The 12,662-nt window shown below is 44.4% G+C and overlaps 1 protein-coding gene across 2 annotated transcripts in view; it reads right to left on the bottom strand.

Annotated features, from left to right (window-relative positions):
• The window catches only part of LOC112219555 (cadherin-4), a 342,114-nt gene that overhangs the window by 205,680 nt on the left and 123,772 nt on the right, over nucleotides 1-12,662 (bottom strand). The window lies entirely within an intron of this gene.

The raw sequence follows: 12,662 nt of genomic DNA, 5'->3' as shown, positions 1-12,662 counted from the left end.
AACCTACAATGTGATTTTCTCGATTTCTTTCCTCATTTTGTCTGTCATAGTTGAAGTGTACCTATGATGAAAATTACAGGCCTCTATCATCTTTTTAAGTGGGAGAACTTGCACAATTGGTGGCTGACTAAATACTTTTTTGCCCCACTGTATATAGGATTGTACAGTAGACAGTAAGGACAGGACTCTGTCATTGGAGTATCTGTGACACCCATGAATATTTGAAGATATGTATTATGACATGAGTTCATGCACGGGGCATATATTTGTCCATTCATGACTAGCCCTATGTATGCATATTTATTATCATGTTTGCATAGAAATAAATGTCCAGACAACTTTAAAGTGATAGTTATGATATATCGTATAGCTTCTAAATAGAGGGCGCCGAAGGAGATGGCTTCCGTTTTACGATTCCGTAACCAATTGTGCTATTGTGTATGGGGGTTTTTTGCGTTTTTTCTTTAGAGGAAGACCCTAAAATTGTCAAAGACTCCAGCCACCCTAGTTATAGACTGTTCTCTCTGCTACTGCACGGCAAGCGGTACCGGAGCGCCAAGTATAGGTCCAAGAGGCTTCTAAACAGCTTCTACCCCCAAGCCATAAGACTAATAAACATCTAATCAAATGGCTACCCAGACTACTTGCATTGCCCCCTCCTCACCCTTTTATGCTGCTACTACTCTCTGTTATTATCTATGCATAAGTCATTTTAATAACTCTACCAACATGTATATATTACCTTAATTACCTCGACTAACCGGTGCCTCCGCACATTGCCTCTGTACCCGTACCCCCCGTATATTTCCTTGCTATTGTATTTTACTGCTGCTTTAATTATTCATTATTTTCTTACTTTATCTCTTATTTTCTAGGTATTTTTCTTAAAACTGCATTGTTGGTTAAGGGCTTGTAGTAAGCATTTCACTGTAAGGTCTACTATACCTGTTGTATTCGGTGCATGTTATTTTATTTTATTTGATGTACTACTCATTATGGTGTCTCTGCTAAAGGAGAGTGTTTACCAAGTAGGGATGGGCCCCGTATAATTGATACCCAGATATCCAGACAACGAAAAAGCTTTGTCTAAATTAAAATAAACAGTGTTACATTGTTACACACAAGGATATACTATGACATTTGAAGTGCTTAATTTAATGAAACAAACTCTTAGAATGTAGTGTTTAAATACAACGCATTGAGCAACTGCTGCTTCAGACATCACCTGGCTTTGACAGTCATTGTTTACAAATCAAATCAAAGTTTATTTGTCACGTGTGCCGAATACAGCAGGTGTAGACCTTACATTGAAATCCTTACAGGCTCTAATCAATTGTGCAAAAAGTAGCGAGACAATAAAAGTACCGAGGCTACATATAGACACCGGTTAGTCAGGCTGATTGAGGTAGTATGTACATGTAGATATGGTTAAAGTGACTATGCATATATGATGAACAGAGAGTAGCAGAGTGGAAAGAGGGGTTGTCGGGTGGTGGGTGGTGGGTGGGACACAATGCAGATAGCCGGGTTAGCCATTGTGCGGGAGCGTTTTTGTCCTAGACTTGGCACTCTGGTACCTGCTTGCCATGTGGTAGTAGAGAGAACAGTCTATGGCTGGAATCTTTGATCATTTTTAGGGCCTTCCTCTGACACCGCCTGGTGTAGAGGTCCTGGATGGCAGGTAGCTTAGCTCCAGTGATGTACTGGGCCTTACGCACTACCCTCTGTAATGCTTTGCGGTCAGAGGCCGAGCAATTGCCGTACCAGGCAGTGATGAAACCAGTCAGGATGCTCTTGATGTTGCAGCTATAGAACCTTTTGAGGATCTCAGGACCCATGCCAAATCTTTTTAGTTTCCTGAGGGGGAATAGGATTTGTCATGCCCTCTTCACGACTGTCTTGTTGTGTTTGGACCATTCTAGTTTGTTGTTGATGTGGACACCAAGGAACTTGAAGCCCTCAACCTGCTCCACTACAGCCCCGTCGATGACAATGGGGGCGCGCTCGGGCCTCCTCTTCCTGTAGTCCACAATCATCTCCTTAGTCTTGGTTACGTTGTTATTCTGGCACCACCGGCCAGGTGTCTGACCTCCTCCCTATAGGCTGTCTCGTCGTTGTCGGTGATCAGGCCTACCACTGTTGTGTCGTTAGCAAACTTAATGATGGTGTTAGAGTCATGCCTGGCCATGCAGTCGTGGGTGAACAGGGAGTACAGGAGGGGACTAAGCACGCACCCCTGGGGAGCTCCAGTGTTGAGGATCAGCGTGGCAGATGTGTTGATACCTACCTTCACCACCAGGGAGCGGCCCATCAGGAAGTCCAGGATCCAGTTGCAGAGGGAGGTGTTTAGTCCCAGGATCCTTAGCTTAGTGATGAGCTTTGAGAGTACTATGGTGTTGAACGCTGAGCTGTAGTCAATGAATAGCATTCTCATATAATTGTTCCTTTTGTCCAGGTGGGAAAGGGGAGTGTGGAGTGCAATAGAGATTGCATCATCTGTGGATCAGTTTGGGCGGTATGCAAATTGGAGTGGGTCTAGGGTTTCTGGGATAATGGTGTTGATGTGAGCTGTTACCAACCTTTCAAAGCACTGCATGGCTACAGACTTGAGTGCTACAGGTCTGTAGTCATTTAGGCAGGTTGCCTTAGTGTTCTTGGGCACAGGGACTATGGTGGTCTGCTTGAAACATGTTGGTATTACAGACTCAATCAGGAACATTTTGAAAATGTCAGTGAAGACACCTGCCAGTTGGTCAGCACATGCCCGGAGCACACATCCTGGTAATCCATCTGGCCCTGCAGCCTTGTGTATGTTGACCTGTTTAAAGGTCTTACTCACTTCAGCTACGGAGAGCATGATCACACAGTCGTCCGGAACAGCTGATGCTCTCATGCATGCCTCAGTGTTGCTTGCCTCGAAGCGAGCATAGAAGTGATTTAGCTCGTCTGGTAGGCTCGTGCCACTGGGCAGCTTGCAACTGTGCTTGCCTTTGTAGTCTCTAATAGTTTGCAAGCCCTGCCACATAAGACGAGCATCAGAGACGGCGTAGTATGATTCAATCTTAGCCCTACGTTGACGCTTTGCCTGTTTGATGGTTCGTCGTAGGGCATAGCAGGATTTCTTGTAGGCTTCCGGGTTAGAGTCCCGCACCTTGAAAGCGGCAGCTCTACCCATCGTGAGGAAGGCGCAGCAGCGCCTCTTCAACCTCAGGAGGCTGAAGAAATTCGACTTGTCACCAAAAGCACTCACAAACTTCTACAGATGCACAATCGAGAGCATCCTGGCGGGCTGTATCACCGCCTGGTATGGCAACTGCACCGCCCTCAACCGTAAGGCTCTCCAGAGGGTAGTGAGGTCTGCACAACGCATCACTGGGGGCAAACTACCTGCCCTCCAGGACACCTACACCACCCGATGCTACAGGAAGGCCATAAAGATCATCAAGGACATCAACCACCCGAGCCACTGCCTGTTCACCCCGCTGTCATCCAGAAGGCGAGGTCAGTACAGGTGCATCAAAGCTGGGACCGAGAGACTGAAAAACAGCTTCTATCTCAAGGCCATCAGACTGTTAAACAGCCACCACTAACATTGAGTGGCTACTGCCAACACACTGTCAATGACACTGACTCTACTCCAGCCACTTTAATAATGGGAATTGATGGGAAATGATGTAAATATATCACTAGCCACTTTAAACAATGCTACCTTATATAATGTTACTTACCCTACATTATTCATCTCATATGCATACGTAGATACTGTACTCTATATCATCGACTGCATCCTTATGTAATACATGTATCACTAGCCACTTTAACTATGCCACTTGGTTTACATACTCATCTCATATGTATATACTGTACTCGATATCATCTACTGTATCTTGCCTATGCTGCTCTGTACCATCACTCATTCATATATCCTTATGTACATATTCTTTATCCCCTTACACTGTGTATAAAACAGTAGTTTTTTGGAATTGTTAGTTAGATTACTTGTTCGTTATTACTGCATTGTCGGAACTAGAAGCACAAGCATTTCGCTACACTCGCATTAACATCGGCTAACCATGTGTATGTGACAAATAAAATTTGATTTGATTTGATTTGATGATTTGATTTTAGCTCAGTGCGAATGTTGCCTGTAATCTGTGGTTTCTGGTTGGGGTATGTACGTACAGTCACTGTGGGGACAACGTCCTCGATGCACTTATTGCTAAAGCCAGTAACTGATGTGGTGTACTCCACAATGCCATCGTAAGAATCCTGAAACATGTTCCAGTCTGTGATAGCAGAACAGTCCTGTAGTTTAGCATCTTCTTCATCTGACCACTTTGTTATAGACCGAGTCAATGGTGCTTCCTGCTTTAATTTCAGTTGCGCACTATATATGTAGCCTACACTTCTGAAGCCGCACAAAGTAATGCTTTATTCTTAAGCTCATTTTCTCTCTTGTGCTATGGGTTATGGGTTGCATTTGACATGAAAAGGCAGTTTACTATCATGCCCTCCCAACAGCACCGACAACAGTATGCTATTTACCCCACTTCAAATAGTGATTAACCTACAGGCGCACACCAACCGAGGGTCCTCAAGACCTCACCATGGCCGCTAGCAGATATTTTGGGGCGGGGTTGCTGTCGACGGGGGTTATTTTTTCATCAGGGGTTGCTGCAGCACCCTCAGCACCCCTACTTCCTGCGGCAATTGACCTGACACAGATCAATTTAAAACACTCATCAGAAACTTTTTGAAACAGAATCAGTTCTATGATGGCAAACAGACTTCTCTTTCACCGTTGCTGTTAGCTAAGGCTACTGCAAAAAGTAACATTAGAAACTCGGTGGTTCAAGCCCTGAATGCAAATTGGCAGACAGCCATGGTATATCGGGTATGACAAAACATTTATTTTTACGGCTCAAATTATGTTGATAGCCGGTTTATAATAGCAATAAGGCACCTTGAGTTTGTCGTATATGACCAATATACCACGGCTAAGGGCTGTATCCAGGCACTCTGCTTTGTGTCGTGGATAAGAACAGCTTTAAGCCGTAGTATATTGGTCATTTTGCGTCCTTCTGATTTTTTTTTTTTATGAATTTTGACTATCCGGATAAAAACGTATGATATTAATTGAATAGTGAAATAATTTCAAATGCCAATCCATATTACCAAGCAGATTAACATGCCTCAGACTGAGCATGCTTGTGTTGTGGGAGAAGCGTTGACTCGACAGTGGGTATTCCACTAGCCCTCTTTGTTGACATCCTCCCTCTGTTGAGTGAGCTGCGATGGGAGACATTGGCCTAGGCATATGTTCTCTTTACCTCCCTCTCATCTCCGCACTCTGCCTTCAGTGATGTGGGATGTTTATGGAGGAACACTTGGCTGCCTAGGGCCGGAGGGGGAGGCTGGGAGCGCGTGTCTCCTCCCTCCCTGAGCTCCACTTTGGGTTCTCTGCATCTTAACAAAACATCTGGCTTTGTCAGGACGAGTTAATCACAGCTGGGACTCTAACACGATCTGCTCTCTCACTGTGTTTGCTGTGTGTATTAGGGGTATGCACTGTGCATTGGTGTGAGTGTGGTCTGGTGTCTGCGGAGAAAATCAAATCAAATTGTATTCGTCACATGCGCCAAATACAACAGGTGTAAACCTCTACAGTGAAATGCTTACTTACAAGCCCTTAACCAACAATGCATTAAGATGTTCATAGAAAAAAATAGATAAATAAAAAATAGAAAATAAAATGAACAAATAGCGAGGCTAAATACAGGGGGTACAGGTACAATGTGCGGGGGCACCGGTTAGTCGAGACAGAGTCAATGTGCGGGGGCACCGGTTAGTCGAGATAATTGAGGTAATATGTACATGTAGGTAGAGTTATTGCCGTGCCGCTTGCCTTGCGGTAGCAGAGACAACAGTCCATGACTAGGGTGGCTGGAGTCTTTTAGGGCCTTCCTCTGACACCGCCTGGTATAGAGGTCCTGGATTGCAGGAAGCTTGGCCCCAGTAATGTATTGGGCCGTACGCACTACCCTCTGTAGTGCCTTGCGGATGGAGGCCGAGCAGTTGCCATACCAGGCAGTGACGATGGTGCAGCTATAGAACTTTTTGAGGATCTGAGGACCCATGCCAAATCTTTTCAGTCTCCTGAGGGGGTAGTAGGTTCAGCATCTCGTTCAGACTGGCTGTCATTAGCTGTGGTGTTGGTGGTGATGATGATGACAGTGATGATGACTCAGTGACGCTGTGAGTCTAAAACACTTCCTCTCTATGTTAATACTGCACAGCCTCAGGGCTCAGAGAGAACCTCTCTCTTTGTGTGTTGCCCTCTCTCTCTCTCTCTCTGTCTCTCTCTCTCTCTCTCTCTATTTTCCTCTCTCTCTCTTTTTCTCTCTCACTCTGTCTTCCTCTCACTCTCCACACTCTAATCTAATTTCTCACCAGCTCATATTAAATAGCTGTCTGTCATTATAGCTGGTGGAGGGGTAAGAGATAAAAGGAGGGAGGTCCCCTGGTCACACCACAGGCAGGGAGGGACAGAGTGAGGCAGAGAGAAGAACAAGCAGGGATGGAGGGAGGTAGAGAGGGAGGACGTAAAGGGATGTCTAGTAGACAGTGAGAGAGCACACTCCTCCCTTCCTCTCCATCTGAGAGAATACTCCACCGTCTCTCCTCCTCCACACTTCCTCTGCAGATAAACAAGGCCAAAGCCAGGGTGAGGCAGACTTGATCGATCACTCAGAATGTGTGTGTGTGCGTGTGTGTGTGTGTGTGTGTGTGTGTGTGTGTGTGTGTGTGTGTGTGTGTGTGTGTGTGTGTGTGTGTGTGTGTGTGTGTGTGTGTGTGTGTGTGTGTGTGTGCACGTCCGTGCATGTGTATATGTATGTGTGTGTTTGAGAGAGAGAGATAGGGAGAGAGTAACATAGAGAGAAATTAGCAGTATGGGTAGGAGGAGGAAAGTGTCTTTATGACTGAGGAGTTTTGCATCAGGCATCAGGTGTTAAAAGATCCTAGTCCCCATCTCTTTTCCAGCCCACTGGGTGCAGCTATCCCCACAAAGACCACAGTGACAACAAAGACAGTCTCAACAGCACACAGTGCACAACCAGCTCTGGTCTACTCCAGGTCTGAACAGGAGTGATCTCCTACTCCCCATGGGCTCCACTCAAAACCAGCAAACGAGTACTGTGTCAAACCACCAGGGACTAATCTCAGCAGCAGAGCAGTAATATCCACCCACCATGTGTCTATTAGAGGAGCTAAGGGCTGCCATTAATCCCCCAGGTGTCCATTCCTGATCGTGCCATGGGAATTCTCCCCTCCACTGGGGCTGATCTAACCTGCCACGCTCCTTTATCAATCTCTTGGGGTCCATTAGCACGGAAGTGTGTCTAGAAGAAACTGTACAGTTAACTGATGGGATTTAGTCACGTAGATAGAAGTTTCACAGTCAGTATGTTTAACTGAAAGGGTGCTCATCTGTGACTCCTCAGTGATACATTTACATAGAAGCCAATCTCTACTAAACATAACCCATGCATGTAGAGAATGTTTAAAATGTACTGACATTTCTTGTTGTGGCAATACTTTGATGTTGGCTAAGAGAACTATTCACCACTGATTATGTGCAGATGTCCATGTGAGTGAAGATGGCCCGAAATACTGTATAATATCGAGAAGGTTTTGTGACGAGACGGTTTTGTCTCCACCCTAACAATGGGAGTCGTTGTTCCAAAGGGGGAAGGCAGGCAATCTGCTTATCACTGTATTCTAGTTTGGACAGATTTTGACAGGAGTGGAACATCTCACTTTGCCTCTTCCTCTCTGAGATGGCATCCATACCCTCTTGAAAATGTTCAATTCAGCATATTATTTTTCAAACTGGTGCTTTAATTGAGCAAATCATCGGTCGTGATTCCTTCCTGACTCCTTCTACCTCTGTCTGACCTGGAGCCCTCGTTGAGCCAGGCAGCTGATTGGCTCCCTATAGATTGATTGGCTCCCTCTGTTCTAATGAGGAGTGCTGTGTTGTGCTGAGAGCTTCCCTCCGTGTGGACCAATGAGAGGCTACAGCAAGAGCAGGCTGGGCTTGGGAGGGTTGTTATCATTCGAAGTACAGAGGAAGGACCTCATGCCCCTTTCAGATCCTCCATTGATTTCTTCAGTCACACACCCAGAAACCATCTCTGGTAACACTTATTAAAGGAAAATGGAAGCAACAAAGGCAATGGGGGAGATTAGAGAACAATACAAAGATGACATAGGAGGTGATGGGCTCAACACTCTGTAAAGACCTTGTGAAGGTCAGAGAGGGTTCTCAAATCATCAAAGACATGAAATGAGAACAGAAAGAAATGCACACTCCTCTTAGGAAGCCAGCTCCTACACTTCCCTACTCTAATCAAATAAAATACAATTGTATTGGTCACATACACATATTTTGCTGTTGTTATTGCAGGTGTAGCGAAATGCTTGTGTTTCTAGCTCCAAAAGTGCAGCAGTATCTAACAATTCACAACAGTACACACCAATCTAAAAGTAAAAGAATGGAATGAAGAAATACATTAATATTAGGATGAGCAATGTTGGAATTGCAATGACTAAAATACAGTAGAATACAGTATATACATATGAAATGAGTAAAGCAGATGTAAACATTATCAAAGTGATTAGTGTTCCATTATTAGAGTGACCAGTGATTCCATATCTATGTACATGGAGCAGCAGCCTCTAAGGTGCAGGGTTGAGTAACCTTGTGGTAGCTGGCTAGTGATGGCTATTTAACAGTCTGATAGCCTTGAGATAGAAGCTGTTTTTCAGTCTTTTGTTCCCAGCTTTGATGAACCTGTACTGATCTTGCCTTCTGGATGATAGCGGGGTGAACAGGCCATGGCTCAGGTGATTGATGTCTTTGATGATCTTTCTGGCCTTCCTGTGACATCTGGTGCTGTAGGTGTCCTGGAGTTCAGGTAGTGTCCTCCCGGGGATTTGTTCAGGAGACTGCAACACCCTCTGGAGTGCCCTGCAGTTGCGGGCAGTGCAGTTGCCATACCAGGCGGTGATACAGCCTGACAGGATGTTTTCAATTGTGCATCTGTAAAAGTCTGTGAGGGTCTTAGGGGCCAAGCCGAATTTCGTCAGCCTGCTGAGTTGCGCTGTTGCGCCTTATTCACCACACTGTCTGTGTGGATGGACCATTTCAGATTGTCAGTGATGTTTACGCCGAGGAACTTAATCCAGCCGCTGTGTCAGATTTCTAAAAAGGCTTTATGGTGAAAGCACACCATGCGATTATCTGAGGACAGCGCCCCACATACAAAACCATGGTAAACCATTTCAACCAGGCAGGTGCGACATGAAAGTCAGAAATAGCGATATAAAAAATGCCTTACTTTTGATGATCTTCTTCTGTCGGCACTCCAAAAGGTCCCAGGTACATCACAAATGGTCATTTTGTTCGATAATGTCCTTCTTTATATCCATAAATATGGCCTATTTATTGCCTACCTCCTCATGCCTTTTGCACACACTGTATATAGACTTTCTTTTCTCTACTGTGTCATTATGTTATTGGCTTGTTTATTCTTTACTCCATGTGTAACTCTGTGTTGTTGTCTGTGGCACATTGCTTTGCTTTATCTTGGCCAGGTCGCAGTTGCAAATGAGAACTTGTTCTCAACTAGCCTCATTGGTTAACCTCTCTAGGGTACGTGGGACACTAGCATCCCATCTGGCCAACATCCAGTGAGGTTGCAGAGCACCAAATTCAATTACAGAAATGCTCATTATAAAAATTCAGAAAACAAGACATATTTTACATAGGTTTAAAGATTTGATTCTTGTTAAACCAACCACAGTGTCATATTTATAAAATGCTTTTTGGCGAAAGCATACCTAGCCCAGAACATACCTAGCCCAGAACATAGCCCAGTTGACAAATTATTACAAACAGTAACCAGCCAAGCAGAAGCATTACAAAACTCAGAAATAGAGATAAAATTAAACCCTTACCTTTGATGATCTTCATATGGTGGCAATCAGAAGACATTAATTTACTCAATAAATGTTCCTTTTGTTCGATGAAGTCTCTTTATATAAAAAAACTGTTTTGTTTTGTTTTGTTAGCGCGTTTTCTTCAGTAATCCACAGGTTCAAACTCAGTCAAAACAATCAGCCCAAAAAATCCAAATTGTATCCGTAAAGTTCATAGAAACATGTCAAAATATGTTTATATTCCATTCTCCGGTTGTTTTTTAGCCTAAATTATCTTTAATATTTCAACCGGACAATAACGTCGTCAATATAAAAGGTAAACAAGAAATGCACATGTGGCTGAAAAAGCTCTGCGACACGTTAGAGTCCACTCGTTCAGACTGGTCTTACTCCCTCATTCATAAGAATACAAGCCTGAAACGATTTCTAAAGACCGTTGACATCTAGTGGAAGGGATAGGAACTGCAAATGGAGTACTAAGTCAATGGATACTGTAATGGCATTGAATAGAAAACTACAAAACCAAAAAAAGAACTACTTCCTGAATGGATTTTATACTCACAGTCACTATTGTAACAGTTTTGGAAACGTTAGAGTGTTTTCTATCCAAATCTACCAGTTATATGCATATCATATCTTCTGGGCCCGAGTAGCAGGCCGTTTAATTTGGGCATGCTTTTCATCCAAAATTCTGAATGCTGCCCTCTACCCTATAGAGGTTAAATAAAGGTGAAATAAAAAATAAATAAAAAATACAAACTCAATTTAGTTGGCACGCTTCAGTCAAAAATCCACCCAGTTTCCCTCCATCAAAATGTATACAAAATGAATCCCAAACGTTACTAATAAACTTTTCCAAACCAGTCAAACAACGTATATAATCAAACATTAGGTAAGTAAATAAATGATAAAATTTAAGACGGAGAATACCAAAGAACGCGCTCTTATTCACACGCTTGGAAACACTAGCGACAAAATGGGAGCCACCTAGAAAAACTACAATTTCTGGCTCATTTTTCTAAAAACCAGCCTGAAACTCTTTCTAAAGACTGTTGACATCTAGTGGAAGCCATAGGAACTGCAATCTGGAAGGCCTTCACCTTATAATAAAAGTGACAGCCATTGAAAATAGTGGTAAGCTGAATTATTCTCTTTCGGGGATGGTTTGTCCTATCCTAGCTTCTGAGCCTGAGTAACAGGCAGTTTACTTTGGGCATGCTTTTCATCCGGACGTGAAAATACTGCCCCCTACCCAAGAGAGGTTAAACGTTTCATCTTCTCCACTGCAGTCCCATCGATGTGGATAGGGGTGGGCTCCCAATGCTGTCTCCTGAAGTCCACAATTAGCTCCATTGTTTTGTTGACGTTGAGTGAGAGGTTACCACTATTGTCATTGTTGGTAATCAGGCCTACTACTGTTGTGTCGTCTGCAAACTTGATTAAATTGGAGGCGGATGTGGCCATGCACTCATTGGTGAACAGGGAGTACAGGAGGGGCTGTGCGCACACCCTTGTGGGGCCCCTGTGTTGAGGATCAGTGTAGTGGAGGTGTCAGGAAGTCCAGGACCCAGTTAGGAAGTCCAGGACCCAGTTGCACAAGGCAGGGTTTAGACCCAGGGCCCGGAGCTTAATGATGAGCTTGGAGGGTACTATGGTGTTGAAGGCTGTGCTGTAGTCAATGAACAGCATTCTTACATAGGTATTCCTCTTGTCCAGATGGAATAGGGCAGTGTGCAGAGTGATGGCGATTGCATCATCTGTGAATCTATTGGGGTGGTATGCAAATTGGAGTGGGTCTAGGGTGTCAGGTAAGGTGGAGGTGATATGATCCTTAACTAGCCTCTCAAAGCACTTCATGTTGACAGAAGTGAGTGCTATGGGGCGATAGTCATTTAGTTCAGATACCTTTGCTTTCTTGGGTACAGGAACAATTGCGGACATCTTGAAGCAGGTGGGGACAGCAGACTGGGATAGGAATAGATTGACTATGTCCGTAAAAACTCTAGCCAGCTGGTCTGCACATGCTCTGAGGACGAGGCTAGGGATCCGTCTTGGCCCGCAGCCTTGCGAGGGTTAACACGCTTACACACGTTGGCCACGGAGAACGAGAGTTCACAGTCCTTTGGAGCGGGCTGCGTTGGTGGCACTGTGTTATCCTCAAAGCGGGCGAAGGTGTTTAGCTTGTCCGGGAGTAAGACGTCGGTATCCCCAATGTGGCTGGATTTCCTTTTGTGATCCGTGATTGCCTGTAGACCCTGCCGCATACGTCTCGTGTCTGAGCCATTGAATTGTGACTCCGCTTTGTCTCTGTACTGATGTTTTGCCTGTTTGATTATCTTACAGAGGGAATAGCCACACTGTTTGTATTCAACCATATTCCCAGTCACCTTGCCGTGGTTAAATGCAGTGGTTCGCGCTTTCAGTTTTGCATGAATGCTGCCATGTATTCACGGTTTTTGGTTTGGGTAGATTTTAATAGTCACAGTGGGAACAACATCCCCTATACACTTCCTGATGAACCGAGTCACCGTGTCCATGTATACGTCAATGTTATTCTCAGAGGCAACCCAGAACATATCCCAGTCCGTGTGATCAAAACAGTCTTGAAGCATGGATTCTGATTGGTTAGACCAGTGTTGAATTGACCTTAGCATGGGTAC

This window comes from Oncorhynchus tshawytscha, linkage group LG02 (genome assembly GCF_018296145.1).
Source record: "Oncorhynchus tshawytscha isolate Ot180627B linkage group LG02, Otsh_v2.0, whole genome shotgun sequence".
Classification (NCBI taxonomy): Eukaryota; Metazoa; Chordata; class Actinopteri; order Salmoniformes; family Salmonidae; genus Oncorhynchus; species Oncorhynchus tshawytscha.
The sequence above is the reverse complement of the archived record's forward strand: the minus strand, read 5'-3'. Positions and strand labels throughout refer to the sequence as shown.